This window comes from Triticum urartu, chromosome 5A (assembly GCF_056163025.1).
Source record: "Triticum urartu cultivar PI428250 chromosome 5A, HENAU_Tu73, whole genome shotgun sequence".
NCBI classification, from domain to species: Eukaryota; Viridiplantae; Streptophyta; class Magnoliopsida; order Poales; family Poaceae; genus Triticum; species Triticum urartu.
In genome coordinates this window covers 286,652,706-286,674,397 of record NC_141877.1, presented here as the reverse complement: position 1 = coordinate 286,674,397, position 21,692 = coordinate 286,652,706, and positions in this window count along the sequence as shown.

The window sequence follows — 21,692 nt, the reverse complement described above, 5'->3', positions numbered from 1 at the left end:
TGAGAGGTAATAGATAGAGAGAAAAAAATGAGAAAAAGTTGTAACCTGGGCATTACATGAGGAAGGAGGGAGTGGTGCACATGCCAAGTTCACTGGGCTGCCGTGTTTCACACTCCTCCGTCGTAACAGTGGAGACAATAGCTTTCATCAAAAATAAAAAATGAATACTCATTTCTCGTCCTCTATATCGAAAAGAATACTTTCATTCGCCGACATGTGGGACGTCGACCATCCTGGTCTACCTGCCATGCACAAAATTATCCTAGTCTACCCCGGTCGTATCGCAGGCCCAACCTTTCCCACTGTAAGATGTTCGGACGAAGGAACCATCATGACTTCGTTGAATTCTGCTTATTCAAGAAAACTTACTGTACCCGCAATACTGCTACCACACGCGAAGACTGGACGACACTGTACCATGTCATATCACTGAAACCCACTAGGCCAAACTAGCCCGCCTAGGTCATCTATTTTGGAACAGAGGGAGTACGTCTCTGCACTGCTATGATTTTGTGTTGCACATTCTCTGTACTTTTGCTATGATTTTCCTACCCTATGAACCAAATGAGGCCTGAATGTATGTCGACTATTGTCTGATCGATCGCTAAGCCTACAATTTTAGGAGCTAGGGCTATTGGTCGATTGACGAGGGATAAGTATAAGCATACCACGAGCTCATCAACCCCAACGTTTCTCTTCAGTGAGTGTTTTGCAGGTACTATAGCTCGCACAATAGCTAGCCTACTAACACCAAGAATCATCAAACAAGCCCTGCTGATATGATAAACAGTTCAAACTTACATATATGCATGCCATATATTACATCAAAAGCTGGTGAGGATACATCTATTTCCATAACTCGGAGAGGGTTCGCATGATTCACTATCAAACAAAAGTAGCAAGATCGGCCCACACAAGATAGTGAACTAGCCCTAAGATGGTTTGATAACACGCATCGTTCTGGTAATTAAACACAGGGCAATGCAAACTACCCTGAAGGAATAGCGCGACCAACTATTTCTTGTCATCGATCTCTCGGGCAATGACCACAGCACGGACACTGGCATGGGAATCGATTTCTGGGGCGATGTCCACAGGACTGACTGCGACATCGGAATCGATCTCTGGGCGATGTCCATAGGATGGACAGCAGCATCGGAATCGATCTCTGGGGCGATGCCAACATGACAGGCCACGACATCGGAATCATCAAGGACATCCACCGGCACCTGCAGAACCCTAACATATTAGCAAGCACATTGCAAATAATCAAAAATCACAACTATGGTAATAAGCCATTATTTTTTACCTTGTGCAGCTCACTGAGGGATCTCATTAGTCCGGGGGCCATCTCCTCGTCCTCGATGGGGGCCATCACCTTTCCAGGGGAATACTGCTTCTCAACGATGACTATCTCCTCAAAATCGGTCTTGAGCCTCACATAGGTGGCAATCAGAGTTCCTCGGGTAGGCACGGTGGGGCCCTTGCTGTTCTTCGAACTTCCTTCGAGGAGTTCGTCCGCCAACGTCCTCAACTCTTTGGCTAGTGCTTGTTTCTTGGAGTTCTTCATATCCATGGGCTGGCCCGCCAACATGGTCAACTCGTTGGTCGGTGCTCGCTTCCTGGAGATCGCTGTCTCCAGTGGGTTGTCCGCCGACAACTCTTTGCCTAGTGCTCCAGGATCCATCAATGAACTGGCAAACAAAAAGCAATCGAAAGGAAACCACAATCACAATGAAAACGGGAAAAGAATAGGATGTGAGAATCGGTCGGTGCTTCGCAAAAAGAAGATTCTTGGAATCAAAATATAGCAGCATAACTGATTCGCCCACCTTTCCTTCGTCAGTACAGAAGAAAAATGGCAGAAGTGAGTAGCCTGGAGTGAGGTTTTCTTCAAGAAAGGGAAGAAAGGGCTTGAACGAGCATTCCAGTGAAATGATGGTAGCTTCGTCCTGTCCAACTTGGAGGCCACCTTACCACTGCTGGTAAAGGTGTGGGTTTTGTGATATGATGGGTCATGACGGCCACACCGGGGTTATAGGTGAGTCTCGACTGTAGCACCTCGCTGTGATTTGGTGGATGGCACGCGGGGACGGATGCTTTGAAATGTCCCGCATGTAGATAGAGCGGCTAGTCATATAGGAGTGCTCAATATTGTGCACCGCGACCAAGGCGGAGAGGAAAACGAGAGAACTACATAATTAATGCATGCGTCTAATTAGGGTAGTTTTGTAAAGTACGTGATACATTCCTCCAATCGCAAAATGCCTTGGTTCATGAGATTTGAGATTTGAGCCCTATAAACCGGAAGGGAGGGAGTACTGCACACGGTGTAGTCTAGTCACTTGTTGAAATCTCTAGAAAGGCAAATACTCCTTTCCGGTTTACAGGGCTATACTACTCCCTCCGTCTAGGTGTGTAAGTCATCTTACGAAAACCAAATAGTCCCAAAACACTTAGGCGTGGTGCATTAACTTCTACCTTGTTTCTTGTTTTTTGACATGTCAACCAATAAGAGATGAGAGGTGTGCATGCTTTTAATGACTTGCAATGGCTAGTTCATTGCATGCAATGCTATTAATTAGCAAATAAACATTGGTGACCCCAGGAGGAAACGGTGCTAAGCGCGTGGACCTATGCAGAATGAGTATCAACCAATGGATAATGGAGTTTAATTGTTAAACAATAGCAATTTTGTCTCATGCAAGAGCCTGGCTAGTACTCCAAGGAACCGCACCACGCGAGCGTTCGCAACTGCCACATTTGGGTTGCGCTTGGCTCTTCGCCTCTTCGAGAAGACGAACAATGATGTTACTCCTACTTCTATAGTATCGAATCCACCGCTGCATGTCCGTCCACCTCGTGCGGGAGGGATAGCGTGTAGCGAAAGCTTCTACTTACTGCTCATGCATTTGTGTCTATGATAGGTGGGCCCAAGAGGTGGTTGGCCCTCCTGTCATGCAGCTAAAGGCAGGTGCAGTTAAGGCACCAGAGCTCAGTCCGCGAGGGAGAGGGCGTTGTAGTAATCAAATTTCTCGGTCTTGTACGAGTTGATGCAACACATCAAAGAACTGCACTCGATATAAGTGTTTTTACACATTTCAAATGGGCTACTTCGTATGTAGGAGTAGACATATTCTGCTTCATATGTAGTCACTTGTTGCAATCTCTAAAAAGACTTATATTTGGAAACGAAGGGAGTACAACGCATGCATGCATGTCGTGACTTTCCTTTTGATACTTGCATGTGTTGATTTGATGCACCTTGCCAAATTTTGACTATAAATTTAACTAACCAAATTTTCATGCATGTCACAAAAAGTTACGGGGCTGTTTGGATTATGACTATGTTTGTCTTATGTTGCCACATTATTTTTCCCACACTTGCCTAACCTGAGTTGCTCAAATTGTTAGACACACTTTGGCTTGCCTAAGGGAATCTTGCCACAATTTTTGTGTCTATGACATGTGGGGTTCACTGCTAATAAAAAAATTCTTGTCTTAGGTGTGGCTAATAAAAAGACTTATATTTAGGAACGGAGGGAGTAGAAAATACAAATAATAATGCATGTTGGGGCAACCCACGTTTCCGCTAATTTTAGCCGTGGGCTTGCTCACAGTTTTTATGAGGGGGTGGTTGTTCATTTAATGGAGGGACTTGTAGTACCAGACTTGAATGATTCGAAGTGTGACCTGGCACACCGTAACACCACTTGGAACAAGCGGGTAGCTATCTCAAAAAACAATCAACAACTAAAAAAACCGCGACCTGGCATGTAGTAGTACACAATTTTAAATGATTGTTTTGATGGAGTGAAAAAGGAAAACTACCCCACTACGTATATATAGGCCGGAGCCTCTGCGCTTGCTTGCTAGGGTTGCTCTATTCACACACTCTCATCCTCTCAAGATCTAAACAAGATAGGGGTAGTAACACTGTCTTTCTCCCTTAAAAAACACTGGCTTTCTATCCTCACCGCTGGTTATAGATACGGATGTATCCCCCTCCGCCGGTGAAGGGGAGGAGGGGCAGCATTTAGGCCGTCTTCAACATTGAGGGAGGAGGCCCACTGTCGGCCGCACCGTTATCTCTGGCCGAGCGCCGGCGCGGGAGGTCCTCCGATCCCTTCGCTGTTGCCTGTGGGCGGATCCGGCCTCCCGCCGCCCACCTATCCACATCCCGACGACCTTCAGGTATATCTTTGTTCGAAACCACCTTAGATCTACTTCCCCAGCTCGCTACGTCGCTGCATGTGCGTCATTTTCTACCTCTCAGCCCCTCTCGATTGGATGGTCCAATGCCACATATTTTTTTCTTCTATTGTTAGAGGTAAAGCTACTTCATGGAGTCGAATCTTGTAGTACTTGGTTCAAACAAGAAATAAAGTGGGGGTGGGGGAATTTAGTATGTACATCGGACTTGGTACAAATAGGAAGGAAAGGGGGTGAAAGTAGTACAGACTGGTCATCCAACCGGTCTCTTGGTCGAAAAGGGAAATATAGGGGTAATGTTGTACACAGTGGTATGACCAGGACTAGATTTGCTATCCACACATAGGAGTAGGTTGCTAGAGTGAACAAAAATGGGACCAACCCAGATATGTTTCTTGGATGTTTGTTTCTCGGGGCAACAAACTATGAATCACCACTTTATGCCCCTATTTACGTACATGGTGCTGGACTGCTGGTGCACCCACTGTTCTTAATCTAATATCCCTGGTAAAAATGAAGCCATGCCACTGTTATAAGCCATGACAAGTTTAGCCAAATGTTTTTACCTGTAATTGTTTGAGACTCTGACTGTTTCGTTTGTGCCTTTTTGTGCAAACAAGGATATCCAATTCACCTGGTTGCTGTTGTGACCTTTTGGTGCACTGCACAAAACTCTTCTTAAAATAAGTGACTTTTGTGCTGTTTAACTGGAATGTCAGAATGGAACAGTTGGTTCATTTTGGTGGAACTACACAAAGGCAGATCTGTGTTCCAATCCCCATCATCCATATTTGCACCATAACCTTCCTTTAGGTAAGAATGATATTTAATTCATGTGTTCATCTCTATTTTCCGACTGCCATGAGAAAATAATGCTGTTTTTTACTGGTACACTTGTACTCCCTCACTGACAAAACCAATTCTGAATTAGAAGGCCAATCATGTACTTGGTTTCACCAACTGGTGAGGAGAAAGAGAAACAGATCACGAAGAGGAAGAAGAAGAATAAACAGTGCCAAGGCGATCTTGCTGAAGCCAGAGGCCTCAGTCGAGGCCATTCAAGGGCTCCGGTAACGACTACCTTACATGTGAGACGATCCTCAAGGGAGCCCTTCCACTTCTGCTGTCTCACTTAATTAATTAGGAGTACTTAAGTACCACTAATTTATTACTGCCTAATTTTCCTGTTGGAGTTAAACAAATCTTTATTAGGACCCTATGCTGAATCATGTACGTGTGTATGTTTGTCTATGGAGGTGAATCATGTGGTGGAGCAGGGAGGGAATATTATTAGTGTCATGACATAATAGTGCTATTGTTTTGCATGTCAATTTATTGCCATTGGTTCAATGAGGCAATGTTTTGCGTATTGTCCATCATGAATTTGATGCTACTATTTCAGTAATATGCTAATGTCTTCCTATCCTTTCTCACTAAGCTAATGAAGGTTTCACCTTGTTCCTACTTGTGCAAACAGGGATCATGTTGTGCCAATCATACATTTTAGTGGAACTACACAAGACAATACAATGAACTGTATCCCAGCCTGTGCTTTAACTCTGCTGGAAGTTCTTGATAATCTTTCGATATAATCTCAGCACTGGTAAACAAGAGTGATTTCAACCATACAATTGAAGTGCACAAAAATATATACTATTGTGTGATTCTAGTGGGTGCTTTATCATCTCTTATGGGACTACATGAATAAGCTTTTTTACTGTCATCCATATTAGTTGGTACGGGCCTAAGGCCTTCATCCATATTAGTTTGCTGTCATCTCTATTTGTATCGTTCTACTGTCATGAGAAACTCCTTTATCTTTGCACGTTAAAGTTTTGCAACCTATGATAAATGGTAATGCTTTGAGTGTTGAGTTGAGCTAATTGGCACTGATTAAATAAACTAATACCTCTCTTTAAGCAAGACTACTATGTTGCTAACTTTACCCATTAAGATAATGAGGGTGCTTCTATTTGTTAGTGTATGTTTCATCAACTAGTCCCACAATTACGGTAATCTCACTCTCTCAATATATGTGCCAACAGGGATGCTCGATTTTGGTGGAACTGCACAAAAACTTTGGGTGCTTCATTGCCTCGACAGCTTCCGTCCTTTCCTGTCAGTCGCTAATCTCCGCTTGCTTTCTTCCTTTGTTGTCAGTCGCTTGGCTTATCTCGGCTTCCAGTCATAGGAAATAGTAATTGATATGCTACCTCACACAGGTTGGTACTGGTCTTTATCCTGATTATTGTGTCTATCATATGTATTGGTAATTTGGTATTGTGCTACTGTTTGCCGATTTCATAAAGGAATAATTTGGATCCTGAACTCGTAGGCAAATCATTACATCGGGTGATTTCAGTAGAACTACACAAAATGATCAGATGGACAGGTAATTCTGCTGCTACTATGTACTCTCAGACAAGCATCGATGTTGACAAGAAGTGCCTATATTCATTCGAGTATCAACCGGCGTCAACCAATTGTCAAACACCAAGTATTAGGAGAGTGAACGCCAAAAATATTGCTTGGGGCATAGCCCAGAAAAACGCAGTCCAATCTTTGGTCCCAACTTGTGCCTTTTGGTTATCGGCACATATGGTAGCGAACTATATGGCATGGAGTCTAAAGATTCCAGACAAGTTGGTTGACGTGTATATTCATCTGGCACTTAATCAGTCTGCACGCCAAGGATGCTCCATTTCAGTTGAACTGCACAAAAAATTTGGGCGGTTCATTTTCTCAACCGCCTCCTTTCTCGTCTGCAATGTAGAATTTTGGCGAGATACAGGACCAAGATGAGCCAGTAAACAAGTTGGATGAAAGTAGTGTCCAAGTTGCTCAAACCTCCCTTCGCACGAAGCCACTATTTGAGGATAAACCTACAAGCAAAGTTCAGATTGTCTGTGCTGCCTATTATGTACTCGAAAGTTTACTCGTACAAGAACTAATTTTAGCAAGAAGTACCTCTGATTGAACACCATTTACCACTCTGTACCCTAGGTAATTAAAGTTCGTCTATGGATCATATTGGTTGTGATCTCAATCATTTGGATGCATAAACATACTGAACATGTGTGTATCTGAATCTTTTTGTGAATTATGTATGAATATTGTTGTGTGATCTATCAATCATTTGGATGCATAGATATGCTGAGCTTGTGTATATATGAATCTTTTGAGTTGTTGATAGTGAATGTTGGCTCTGAATATGAACGTGTCCTATGAACCTGAGTTTGATATGAATGTTTACCTTTTCTGTTGTATTTCTGTGTGAACTTGTTAGTATGCCTACTATGGGGTATAAAACGCAGGTCTCTTATAAAAGTAATGTTGTGTCCAATTTATGTTTTCCCTTCTAACCACATTATATATACTAGCAAAAGGGCTCGTGCGTTGCAACGGGAAAAAAATATGACACACACTTACGTTCTATTCGTCTTTACCGGGTCTGTCATTACATGTGCTCTGGTGTAATAACATCATAAATTACCAAACTGCCTTAGGAGTTTTTGTTTCAGACACCACAGTGAGAATGATTGACAATATGAGCATCACCATCCTGAAGAAAGTTTTTGCTGTTATGACCGGCATGGCCAAGAGGATATATGATGCGCACTGACATCCAACAACAACATTTCTGATGGTTTCGTTTTTTTTTTCTAAACCAGTGCTATATTTGATTATTTGGCACAAAAAAGTTGTAATTCTTTCACTCCAACTACGGCCAACATGGCTCGTCATTCTTCCAAAAGATGTCCCTTATGATATTTTTCAGAAAAAGGAGTGCATTATCTCCTTGCTGTCGTCTAACTGAAGGAAACTGAATGTGAAAATTTAAGTGTATATAGACCGACCCACTCGGAGTGCATAGAAAAATATTTTTATCCAAGGCGTCAGTGCCAACACTGTACCTCCAATGTCCATCTGCATCTACATGGCTAGGTCTAATCTTAAGCAAGAATGAAACTACCAAGCAAACTGAGATAACAACATGTAGCCGACCCCGGGCAGCAGGTGGTCAGGGATCATCAGCAGAGAAACACAAAGTCAGCTGACGACCGCCGAGCATGGCCAGGCCCATCTCGCTCTCGTGGCTACCGTGGTGGCTCCCGGGCCTCTCCATGGCTCCTCCACTCCGAGTCCACAGCCCGACCTCGGCATTCCGCCTCCATCCTCCTCCGCCCTCTGTCCCGCGTGCTCTGCTACCTATTGAGCTTGCGTTGGATTTCCCCGAAGAGGAAAGGATGATGCAGCAGAGTAGTGTAAGTATTTCCCTCAGTTTTTGAGAACCAAGGTATCAATCCAGTAGGAGGCTACGCTCAAGTCCCTTGTACCTGCACAAAATGATAGCTACTCGCAACCAATGCGATTAGGGGTTGTCAATCCCTTCACGGTCACTTACGAGAGTGAGATCTGATAGATATAATATTTTTGGTATTTTTGGTATAATGATGCAAAGTAAAAAGTAAAAGGTAAAGTAAAAGAAAAGCAAGATTAAAGTGATAGAGATTGATATGATGAGAATAGACCCGGGGGCCATAGGTTTCACTAGTGGATTCTCTCAAGAGCATAAGTATTCTACGGTGGGTGAACAAATTACTGTTGAGAAATTGACAGAATTGAGCATAGTTATGAGAATATCTAGTCATGATCATGTATATAGGCATCACGTCCGTGACAAGTAGACCGAAACGATTCTGCATCTACTACTATTACTCCACTCATCGACCACTATCCAGCATGCATCTAGAGTATTAAGTTAAAAACAGAGTAACGCTTTAAGCAAGATGACATGATGTAGAGAGATAAATTCATGCAATATTAAATAAACCCCATCTTGTTATCCTCGATGGAAACTATGTAATACGTGCCTTGCTGCCCCTTCTGTCACTGGGAAAGGACACCGCAAGATCGAACCCAAAGCTAAGCACTTCTCCCATGGCAAGAACTACCAATCTAGTTGGCCAAACCAAACGGATAATTCGAAGATACTTGCAAAGATAACCAATCATGCATAAAAGAATTCAGAGAAGATTCAAATATTATTCATAGATAGACTTGATCATAAACCCACAATTCATCGATCTCAACAAACACACCGCAAAAAGAAGGTTACATCGAATAGATCTCCATGGGAGAGGGGGAGAACTTTGTATTGAGATCCAAAAAGAGAGAAGAAGCCATCTAGCTACTAACTATGGACCCGAAGGTCTGAGGTAAACTACTCACACTTCATCGGAGACACTATGATGATGTAGAAGCCCTCTGTGATGAAGGCCCTCTTCCGGCAGAGCTCCGGAATAGTCCCCAAGACGGGATATCGTGGAGACAGAAAGTTGCGGCGGTGGAATTAGGTTTTTGGCTCCTGTTCTAATTGTTTGGGGGTACGTAGGTATATATAGGAGGAAGGATTATGTGGGTGGAGCACCGAGGGGCCCACGAGGCAGGGGGCGCACCCTAGGGGGGGCGCCCCCCACCCTCGTGACTGCCTCTTTTGTTTCTTGGAGCAGGGTCCAAGTCTCTTGGATCACGTTCAGTGAGAAAATCACGTTCCCGAAGGTTTTATTCCGTTTGGACTCCGTTTGATATTCCGTTTCTTCGAAACACTGAAATAGGCAAAAAACAGCAATTCTGGGCTGGGCCTCCGGTTAATAGGTTAGTCCCAAAAATAATATAAAAGTGGAAAATAAAGCCCAATATAGTCCAAAACAGTAGATAATATAGCATGGAGCAATCAAAAATTATAGATACGTTGGAGACGTATCAGGCATCCCCAAGCTTAATTCCTGCTCGTCCTCAAGTAGGTAAATGATAAAAAGAGAATTTTTGATGCGGAGTGCTACTTGGCATAATTTCAATGCAAATATTCTTAATTGTGATATGAATATTCAGATTAGAAAGATTCAAGACAAAATTTTATATTAACATAAAAATAATAATACTTCAAGCATACTAACAAAGCAATTATGTCTTCTCAAAATAACATAGCCAAAGAAATTTATCCCTACAAAATCATATAGTCTAGCTATGCTCTATCTTCACCACACAAAATATTTAAATCATGCACAACCCCGATGACAAGCCAAGCAATTGTTTCATACTCTAACTTTTTCAAAACTTTTTAATCTTCACGCGATACACGAGTGTGAGCCATGGAACTAGCACTATAGGTGGAATAGAATGGTGGTTGTGGAGAAGACAAAAAGAGGGGAAGATAGTCTCACATCAACTAGGCGTATCAACGGGCTATGGAGATGCCCATCGATAGATATCAATGTGAGTGAGTAGGGATTTCCATGCAATAGATGCACTAGAGCTATAAGTATATGAAAGCTCAAAAAGAAACTAAGTGGGTGTGCATCCAACTCACTTGCTCACGAAGACCTAGGGCATTTTTGGGGAAGCCCATCATTGGAATATACGAGCCAAGTTCTATAATGAAATATTCCCACTAGTATATGAAAGTGATAACATGAGAGACTCTCTATTATGAAGATCATGGTGCTACTTTGAAGCACACGTGTGGTAAAAGGATAGTAACATTATCCCTTCTCTCTTTTTCTCTCATTTTTTATTTGGGCCTTTTCTTTTTTTATGGCCTCTTTTTTTTATTTGGGCTTCTTTGGCCTCTTTTATTTATTTTTCGCCCGGAGTCTCATCCCGACTTGTGGGGGAATCATAGTCTCCATCATCCTTTCCTCACTGGGACAATGCTCTAATAATGATGATCATCGCACTTTTATTTTTCTTACAACTCAACAATTACAACTCGATACTTAGAAAAAAATATGACTCTATATGAATGCCTCCGGCGGTGTACTGGGATATGCAATGAATCAAGAGTGACATGTATGAAACAATTATGAACGGTGGCTTTGCCACAAATACGATGTCAACTACATGATCATGCTAGCAATATGACAATGATGGAGCGTGTCATAATAAACGGAACGGTGGAAAGTTGCATGGCAATATATCTCGGAATGGCGATGGAAATGTCATGATAGGTAGGTATGGTGGCTGTTTTGAGGAAGGTATATGGTGGGTGTATGATACCGGTGAAAGGTGCGCGGTATTAGAGAGGCTAGCAAAGGTGGAAGGGTGAGAGTGCGTATAATCCATGGACTCAACATTAGTCATAATGAACTCATATACTTATTGCAAAAATCTACAAGTTATCAAAGCAAAGTATTACGCGCATGCTCCTAGGGGGATAGATTGGTAGGAAAAGACCATCGCTCGTCCCCAACTGCCACTTATAAGGAAGACAATGAATAAATAAATCATGCTCCGACTTCATCACATAACGGTTTACCATATGTGCATGCTACGGGAATCACAAGCTTCAACACAAGTATTTCTCAAATTCACAACTACTCAACTAGCCTGACTTTAATATTATCACCTCCATATCTCAAAACAATTATCAAGCATCCAACTTTTCTTAGTATTCAACACACTCAAAAGAAAGTTTCACAAATCTTGAATACCAAGCATGTTATTATTAAGCAAATTACCATGCTATTAAGACTCTCAAAATAATTTAAGTGAAGCATGAGAGATCAATAGTTTCTTTAAAACGAATCCACCACCGTGCTCTAAAAATCCAAGTGAAGCACATAGAGCAAAATTATAACGCTCAAAAGATATAAGTGAAGCACATAGAGCAAAACTACTTAGCTCAAAATATATAAGTGAAGCACATAGAGTATTCTATCAAATTCTAATTCATATATGGCTCTCTCAAAAGGTGTGTGCAGCAAGGATGATTGTGGCACACTAAAAACCAAAGACACAAATAATACAAGACACTCCAAGCAAAACACATATCATGTTGGTGAATAAAAATATAGCTCCAAGTAAATTACCGATGGAAGTGGACGAAAAGGGGGGATGCCTTCCGGGGCATCCCCAAGCTTTGGCTTTTAGGTGTCCTTAGATTATATTTAGGGTACCATGGGCATCCCCAAGCTTAGGCTCTTGCCACTCCTTGTTCCATAATCGATCACAAGAATTCACCCAAAACTTGAAAACTTCACAACACAAAACTTAAAGTAGAAAACTCGTGAGCTCCGTTAGGGAAAGAAAACAAAAGACCACTTCAAGGTACTGTAATGAACTCATTCTTTATTTATATTTGTGTTAAACCTACTGTATTCCAACTTCTCTATGGATTATAAACTATTTTACTAACCATAGATTCATCAAAATAAGCAAACAACACACGAAAAACAGAATCTGTCAAAAACAGAACAGTCTGTAGTAATCTGTAGCTAGCGCAAGATCTGGAACACCAAAAATTCTAAAATAAATTGCTGGACGTGAGGAATTTGTCTATTAATCATCTGCAAAAAGAATTAACTAAATAGCACTCCCCAAATAAAAATGACATCAGTTCTCATGAGCGCTAAAGTTTCTGTTTTTTACAGCAAGTTCAACAAGACTTTCCCCAAGTCTTCCCAACGATTCTACTTGGCACAAACATTAATTAAACACAAAAAACACAACCAAAACAGAGGCTGGATAATTTATTTATTACTAAACAGGAGCAAAAAGCAAGGAATAAAAATAAAATTGGGTTGCCTCCCAATAAGCGCTATCATTTAACACCCCTAGCTAGGCATAAAAGCGAAGATAGATCTAGGTATTGCCATCTTTGGTAGGCAATCCATAAGTGGCTCTCATGATAGTTTCATATGGAAATTTTAATTTCTTTCTTGGAAAGTGTTCCATTCCCTTTTTTAATGGAAATTGAAATCTAATATTCCGTTCCTTCGTATCAATAATCGCAGCAACCATTCTAAGGAAAGGTCTACCAAGAATAATAGGGCAAGAAGGATTGCAATCTATATCAAGAACAATGAAATCTACGGGCACATAATTCCTATTTGCAACAATAAGAACATCATTAATCCTTCCCATAGGTTTCTTAATAGTAGAATCTGCAAGATTCAAGTTCAGAGAGCAATCATCAAAATCGCGGAAATCTAGCACACACAAAGTTTTGGGGATAGTGGAGACACTAGCACCCAAATCACACAAAGCATAAAACTCATGATCTTTAATTTTAATTTTAATAGTTGGGTCCCACTCATCATAAAGTTTTCTAGGGATAGAAACTTTCAACTCAAGTTTTTCTTCATAAGATTGCATCAAGGCATCAACGATATGTTCGGTAAAGGCTTTATTTTGACTATAAGCATGTGGAGAATTTAGCACGGATTGTAACAAGGAAATACAATCAATTAAAGAGCGACTTTCATAATTAAATTCCTTGAAATCCAATATAGTGGGTTTAGCAACATCTAGATTTTTATTTCTTTTAATCCCACTTTCATCAATTTCATTATCAAGATCTAAATACTCCGAATTTTTAGAACGCCTTCTAGGTAAAGGAATATCATATTCAGTTTCATCAAGATTCATATTGCAAAACAAAGATTTAATAGGAGACACATCAATAACTTTTAGATCTTCATCTTGATTTTCACAGGAATTGGAAGAACACGCTTTAATAAAGGCATCTTTGGAAGCACGCATCCTAGCGGTTCTTTCCTTGCACTCATCAATGGAAATTCTCATAGCTTTGAGAGACTCATTGATATCATGCTTAGGAGGAATAGATCTAAGCTTTAAAGAATCAACCTCAAGAGAAATTCTATCAAAGTTTCTAGCCAAATCATCAACTTTAAGAAATTTCTCTTCAAGCAAAGCATTAAAATTCTTTTGTGAATTCATAAACTCTTTAACACTATTCTCAAATTCAGAGGGCATCTTATTATAATTTCCATAAGAGTTGTTGTAGGAATTCCCATAATTATTAGAAGGATTACTAGGATATGGCCTACGATTAAAATTCCCTCTATAAGCGTTGTTACCAAAATTATTCCTACCAACAAAATTCACATCCATAGATTCATTGTTATTCTCAATCAAAGTAGACAAAGGCATATCATTAGGATCAGAAGAAACACTCTTAGCAGCAAATAATTTCATAAGTTCATCCATCTTTCCACTCAACACATTGATTTCTTCTATCTCATGCACTTTTTTATTAGAAGATCTTTCAGTATGCCATTGAGAATAATTAACCATAATATTATCTAGGAGTTTAGTAGCATCTCCTAAAGTGATTTCCATATAAGTACCTCCCGCAGCCGAATCTAAAAGATTTCTAGAAGCAAAATTCAATCCGGCATAAATTTTTGTATAATCATCCACAAATTCAAACCATGAGTAGGGCAATTACGTATCATTAATTTCATTCTCTCCCAAGCTTGTGCAACATGTTCATGATCAAGTTGTTTAAAGTTCATAATATCGTTTCTAAGAGAGATGATCTTAGCGGGAGGGAAATACTTAGAGATAAAATCATCTTTGCACTTGTTCCAAGAATCAATACTATTTTTAGGCATAGACGAAAACCAAGCTTTAGCACGATCTCTAAGAGAAAAAGGAAATAGCTTCAATTTAACGACATCATTATCGACATCTTTTTTCTTTTGCATATCACATAAATCAACGAAGCTATTCAGATGAGTAGCGGCATCTTCACTAGGAAGGCCGGTGAATTGATCTTTCATAAAAAGATTCAACAAAGCAGCATTGATTTCACAAGATTTAGTATTGGCAAGAGGAGCAATCGGAGTGCTATGGAAATCATTATTATTGGTATTGGTGAAGTCACACAATTTGGTAGTATCTTGAGACATCGCGACAAACAAGCAAACAAACTAGCACATGAGCAAACAAGAGCAAACGGGCAAAAGAGAGGCGGAGAGGGAGAAGGAGATTGGGAAAGAGAGGGCGAATAAAACGGCAAGGGTGAAGTGGGGGAGAGGAAAACGAGAGGCAACTGGCAAATAATGTAATGCGAGAGTTAGGGATTGTGATGGGTACTTGGTATGTTGACTTTTTGCGTAGACTCCCAGGCAACGGCGCCAGAAATTTTTCTTGCTACCTCTTGAGCTTGCGTTGGATTTCCCCGAAGAGGAAAGGATGATGCAGCAGAGTAGCATAAGTATTTCCCTCAGTTTTTGAGAACCAAGGTATCAATCCAGTAGGAGGCTATGCTCAAGTCCCTTGTACCTGCACAAAACGATAGCTACTCGCAACCAACGCGATTAGGGGTTGTCAATCCCTTCACGGTCACTTACGAGAGTGAGATCTGATAGATATAATATTTTTGGTATTTTTGGTATAAAGATGCAAAGTAAAAAGTAAAAGGTAAAGTAAAAGCAAAGCAAGATTAAAGTGATGGAGATTGATATGATGAGAATAGACCCGGGGGCCATAGGTTTCACTAGTGGCTTCTCTCAAGAGCATAAGTATTCTACGGTGGGTGAACAAATTACTGTTGAGCAATTGACAAAATTGAGCATAGTTATGAGAATATCTAGGCATGATCATGTATATAGGAATCACGTCCGTGACAAGTAGATCGAAACGATTCTGCATCTACTACTATTACTCCACTCATCGACCGCTATCCAGCATGCATCTAGAGTATTAAGTTAAAAATAGAGTGACGCTTTAAGCAAGATGACATGATGTAGAGAGATAAATTCATGCAATATGAAATAAACCCCATCTTTTTATCCTCGTTGGCAACGATGCAATACGTGCCATGCTGCCCCTTCTGTCACTGGGAAAGGACACAGCAAGATCGAACCCAAAGCTAAGCACTTCTCCCATGGCAAGAACTACCAATCTAGTTGGCCAAACCAAACGGATAATTCAAAGAGACTTGCAAAGATAACCAATCATGCATAAAAGAATTCAGAGAAGATTCAAATATTATTCATAGATAGACTTGATCATAAACCCACAATTCATCGATCTCAACAAACACACCGCAAAAAGAAGATTACATCGAATAGATCTCCATGAGAGAGGGGGAGAACTTTGTATTGAGATCCAAAAAGAGAGAAGAAGCCATCTAGCTACTAACTATGGACCCGAAGGTCTGAGGTAAACTACTCACACTTCATCAAAGAGGCTATGATGATGTAGAAGCCCTCCGTGATGACGGACCTCTTCCGGCGGAGCTCCGGAACAGGCCCCAAGATGGGATCTCGTGGATACAGAAAGTTGCGGTAGTGGAATTAGGTTTTTGGCTCTTGTTCTGATCGTTTGGGGGTACGTAGGTATATATAGGAGGAAGGAGTATGTTGGTGGATCACCGAGGGGCCCATGAGGCAGGGGGCGCCCTAGGGGGGCGCCCCCACCCTCATGACCGCCTCTTTTGTTGCTTGGAGCAGGGTCCAAGTCTCCTGGATCACGTTTGGTAAGAAAATCACGTTCCCGAAGGTTTTATTCTGTTTGGACTCCATTTGATATTCCGTTTCTTCGAAACACTGAAATAGGCAAAAAAAACAGCAATTCTGGGTTGGGTCTCCGGTTAATAGGTTAGTCCCTAAATTAATATAAAAGTGGAAAAGAAAGCCCAACGTAGTCCAAAATAGTAGATAATATAGCATGGAGCAATTAAAAATTATAGATACGTTGGAGACGTATTATGCTCCTCCACACCTCCCTCTCCAAGCCGACGGATCCGACCTTCCCCTCGCTGGATCCGGTCCACCACGAGCCTCAAGCCACCCTGCCGCCGCGCTCGTGTCCATGTCGTGCGTGGTGTAGAGGTGGCCAGCGTGTGGAACAGGCTGCGTCGCAGGCATCTGCGCGCTGCGCCTCCGCTTCTTCACCCCGGCGAGCGCCGGACTGAAAAGCTTCGCGCCGGACTGCCATTTTGTTGTACAATTTCCCTCCATTCTCATTCTGTGTTTGTTGATTCAAGAGACTCGTTGTTGATATGCAATTTTCCTAGGTATATAAACTGGTAGACTTTCATGTAAGCAATCGAGGTGGGATTACTCCGAGTACATGTGTGAAAATCAGGTAAGGTACATATACAGAAGCTTGCATGCAGGCCGAAACATGCGTGCATGCCCAATAAGAGAATGTGGACGTGGACCAATTGGATGGACAAAGTTTTTAGTACCGCCTTGCAGCAATTGGACTGACTGTCGATCAAAACTAACGGAAAAAACTGAAAGTGTACATTCACACAAAGAAGCGTATTGTGACGGTGAACCCAAAGAGTCAATCCGTGCTTTATTATTAGGGAAAGATTTATATTATTACTATTATTGTATATTTTATAGAGACTTATATATACATTACAAAAACATCCCACGTGTTATTAACTTATAAAAGTAAATGTTTAACGGAAGTTGGCAAGAAAAATCCTGGTTGTTTTTGACTCACAGGCAAGGAAAATCCTGGTGATTGCGTACAAAAGCTTGCGAAGATTTTAAGGACCAATTTAATAATAATGCGCTCATTTTTATTTTGAGGAATAACTCATTAATTTCTTAATTATATATATATATAATGTGCCTCTCCGGTTTATTCTTTGATATTAATTGCTCCTTCTAACATAACATTATATATATAACGAGCCCACCTAATACGTGTATTTCAAGGAAGTGCAAATGGGCTGGGATTTCTTAGAAAATATAAATGGGCCTGATTGACGCGAAATTATTTGTTCACCCACCCCAGCAAATGGACTGTACATTCTAGAAAACATGGGTTAAATATATGCCACATTTTTGCAGGCTGACATGTGGGCTAATAGGTCGAAGCCTACGCAGGGCGTTGTCAACTTGGTCAACAAATGATTGTGTCATCCACAGCCATTGTATTTATATCCAACGGCCGGCATGCACCTTCAATCTCTCGTCTTCTTCCTCCAGCGTCGCCGGGACCGCCTGGTCCAGCCTCCGGCGGCTAGCGGCTCTGCTTAGCACGCATCGCTGCGAAGCGCTACCCCACCGCCGGCTAGGCTATCCCTCCACCCCTCGACACCTCCTGTTATTCTCCACAGACTACAACCCCATGCCGCAACAGAACCAGTTATAGCCCTTCTCCTCCTCTCAATTTGCGACTCCACTGTCGCGTTTTCCCATCTCCGAGTCGTTCCCGTCCGGGGCCTCGCCGTCGCCCACCGCCTCACTGCGTTCGGTGCGGCGTGGTCAACAAACGAGAGTCATCGGAAGAGGACTGTACATGGAGAGCCTGACGGCTGGGACCCACGAGGACCATGGTCACACACAAGGAAAGTTCCTCCTTATTAAGCTGAAAAAAATGTTTCCTCCACCTGACAGATGGGACCCACCGCCTATATCTTCGCACGGAAGGAAGTGCCTCCTTGTTTTGCGAAAATAATTATTCATCCCGTTGACAGCTGGGACCCGTCAGATTTGGTGACTGACTTGTGGGCCTACCAAGCGGACGTGTACGCACGGCTTTGTCAAATTAATCAACAAATGATTCTAGCAGTTGGACCGTTGGATGTTAATCCAATAGCCGTGCTCCTTCTTCAATCTCTGTTATTGCTCCTGTCTCCCGTGGGCGGCACCGCGGTTGTGCTGCCGCGCACCCGAACCAGTGAAGTTTCCCACTCCTCTCCATCTGCAACTCCACTGCCCCGTCTTCCCCATCTCTGGGTCGTTCCAGTCTGGGTACGCTCGGCACGGTGTGGCCAACGTGGTCAACAACCGAGAGTCATCGGAAGATGACTGTACGTGAGAGGCTGACAGTGGAGACGCACCACGCCCATGAACGCATGCATGCAACGGAACGCGGCGAGGTCAACGTGGTCAAGGAACGACTTCCTTCGGAAGTATACTGTATGTGGAGAGTCTGAGCTGGGTCCACAGCCGCAGCAAGTAAGTGCCTCCTTATTATGCGGAAAATAATGATTCCTCCAACTGATAGCAGGGACCCACTGCACGGGCCACCGTATTTTGCGAAAAAAACGTGTGCCCCCTGACTGTTGGGACCCACCTGACGGGCCACCGTATTTTGTGAAAAAAACGTTCCCCCCGCTGTCAGCTCGGACCCACCGGAAGTGCCTCCTTATTACGCACAAAAAATGAATACTCCCCCAGCTACCTGGGACCCACCTTGGTGGGAGGCTAACTTGTGGGCCTACTAAGTTGACGGGGACGAAGGGCATTGTCAACTTAGTCAATATGAATTATTCTAGCTCCAGTGACCATACGATGTCCATCCAACGGCCGTAGTGCTTCTTCAACCTCTGGTCTTCTTGCTCCAGCCGCCCAAAGCAGCGCCGGTCGTGCCGCATGCTCCTGCCTCCCATGGCTGGCTGTGCTGCCGCGGAGGCCTCATCGCCCCCTACTATTCCCACCGCTGGCCAGGCCCTGCGGCAACGGCAGCCTCACACCACAGCCGAACCAGTGAACCCTCGTACTCCTCTCCGCGCGGGCTTCCACTGCCGCGTCTTCCCCGGTTCCGCGTCGTCCCCTTCCTAGGCCTCGCCGTCATCCACCGCCGTGGTGCTCTTCGTGCAGCATGGTCAATGTGGTCAAGGAACGACTTCCATCGGAAGAGTACTGTACGTGGAGAGGCTGACAGCTGGGTCCACGGCCACAGCCCAGTTTTCTGTGATTTGCCAAGTAAGTCACTTTGTCAGGCCTGTTGGGCTGCAAATCTTTCAAGACGAGGAGAGCTTTCATTCGGCTGGCCGAGAAAATGGCCCATCAATAATGAGAAATGTGTTGTACATTTTTAAAACACATCAAACCGGCAATTAGTTTCAAATATCTTTTTTTCATTTTGAGATTTTAAATTACATTATTTTTTATGCGTGGAGAATTTGTTGGATTTTATATTGATATACATTTATTTTTAAAATCAGTTTGAATGTGAGTCGAAATTTCGGGATTAAAAATAGTTCGGACCGCACTGAAATATGCAAAATTTCGTATAATTTTTTAACCGTGGCCACAATATGGGCTGTAATGCTAACAAAAAGAATATGGGCTCCAAAAAACCTTAAGAATTAGCAAATGGGCTGTAAATTATTAGAAATAATGGCAGATGGGCTGTATGCTGTTTTCCACCGATTTGAGGTTTTCCTAAAAAAAAGGTTGATGCACAAGTAGTGACTGTTGGATGTCCATCGAATGGCCGTCGTGCTTCTTCAATCTCTACTCTTCCTGCTCCAGCCGCTCAAAGAAGCGCCGGCGGGACTGCCTGCTCCCTCCTCCCCGCGGCCGGCTGTGCTGCCGCATAGGCCTCACCGCCCCACCGTACTCCCATCGCTGGCCTAGCCATCCCTCTACTCACCCACACCTGCTGTTATTCACCAGCGATGGTAGACGAACCAGTAAACCCTCGTACAGTCGTATTCCCCTCCGCGTGGGAAACAACTGCCGAGTCTTCCCTGCCTCCGTGTCGTTCCCTTCCTAGGCCTCGCCGTCGTCCACCGCCCTGGTGCTCTTGGCGCAGCCTGGTCAACATGGTCAACGACCGACGCCCCCTATTATTCTGTGGCGACAGCAGCCTCACACCGCAGCGAACCAGTGAACCCTCGTACTCCTCTACGCGTGGGTATCCACTGCGGCGTCTTCCCCGGCTCCGCGTCGTCCCCTTCCTAGGCCTCGCCGTCGTCCACCGCCCTGGTGCTCTCGGTGTAGCATGGTCAACATGGTCAAGGAACAGCTTCCATCGGACGTGGACTGTACATGGAGAGGCTGACAGCTGGAACCACGGCCGCAGAAAGGAAGTGCCACCTTATTACGTGCAAAATAATTATTCCTCCACCTAATAGCGGGGACCCACCGGACAGGCCACCATATTTCGCGAAAAAAACATTTCCCCCTGACTGCTGGGACCCACCAGCTACATCTTCGCACGCAAGGAAGTGCGTCCGAAAAAAAAACGATTCACCCCCTGACTGCTGGGACCCACGAGCTACATCTTTGCACGCAAGGAAGTGTGTCCGGGCAAAAAAACGATTCGCCCCCCTAACTGCTGGGACCCACGAGCTACATCTTCACAGGCAAGGAAGTTCCTGACAATCGGGACCCACCTGGTCGAAGCGTACGTAGGGTTGTCATTCTGGTCGCGAACATGTGCGTACATATATACTGGTGGACGTAGAGGCGCGCATGAGTCATAGTAGAGGCGCGCACGTAGCATGTACACGTACGTACATCGGCCAGGGTGCAAGAAAGAAAATATGGCCACGTATGTGTACATATGGGCGGGGTCTCGAACGCCTACTCGCGCATACGTACGGCCAGGGCTCGTGTACATGGCTGGGTTGGAACGGAGAAACAACATCGTCGTCGTGTTCATGGGGAGGCAACGGAATGCGTCGTGTTCATGGGGAGGCAACGAAATGTGTAGTGTTCATCGGGAGGCAACAGAACGTGTGGGAGCCAACCGGCTGGGTCGGAACGGAATGCGTGGTCGTGTTCATCGGGAGGGCTTGGGCGGAATAGGCGATGGAAACAAGGCCTGAACGGGGTCCTGTTGATTGGGAGGGGGTCTGGCGTACCGCAAAACGGAGGAAACGGACCTCCTACGGTCGAAACGGGGGTCCTATTGATCGGGAGGGGTGTGGCGTACTGCAAAACGGACGAAACGAACTTGTGTTGGAGCGC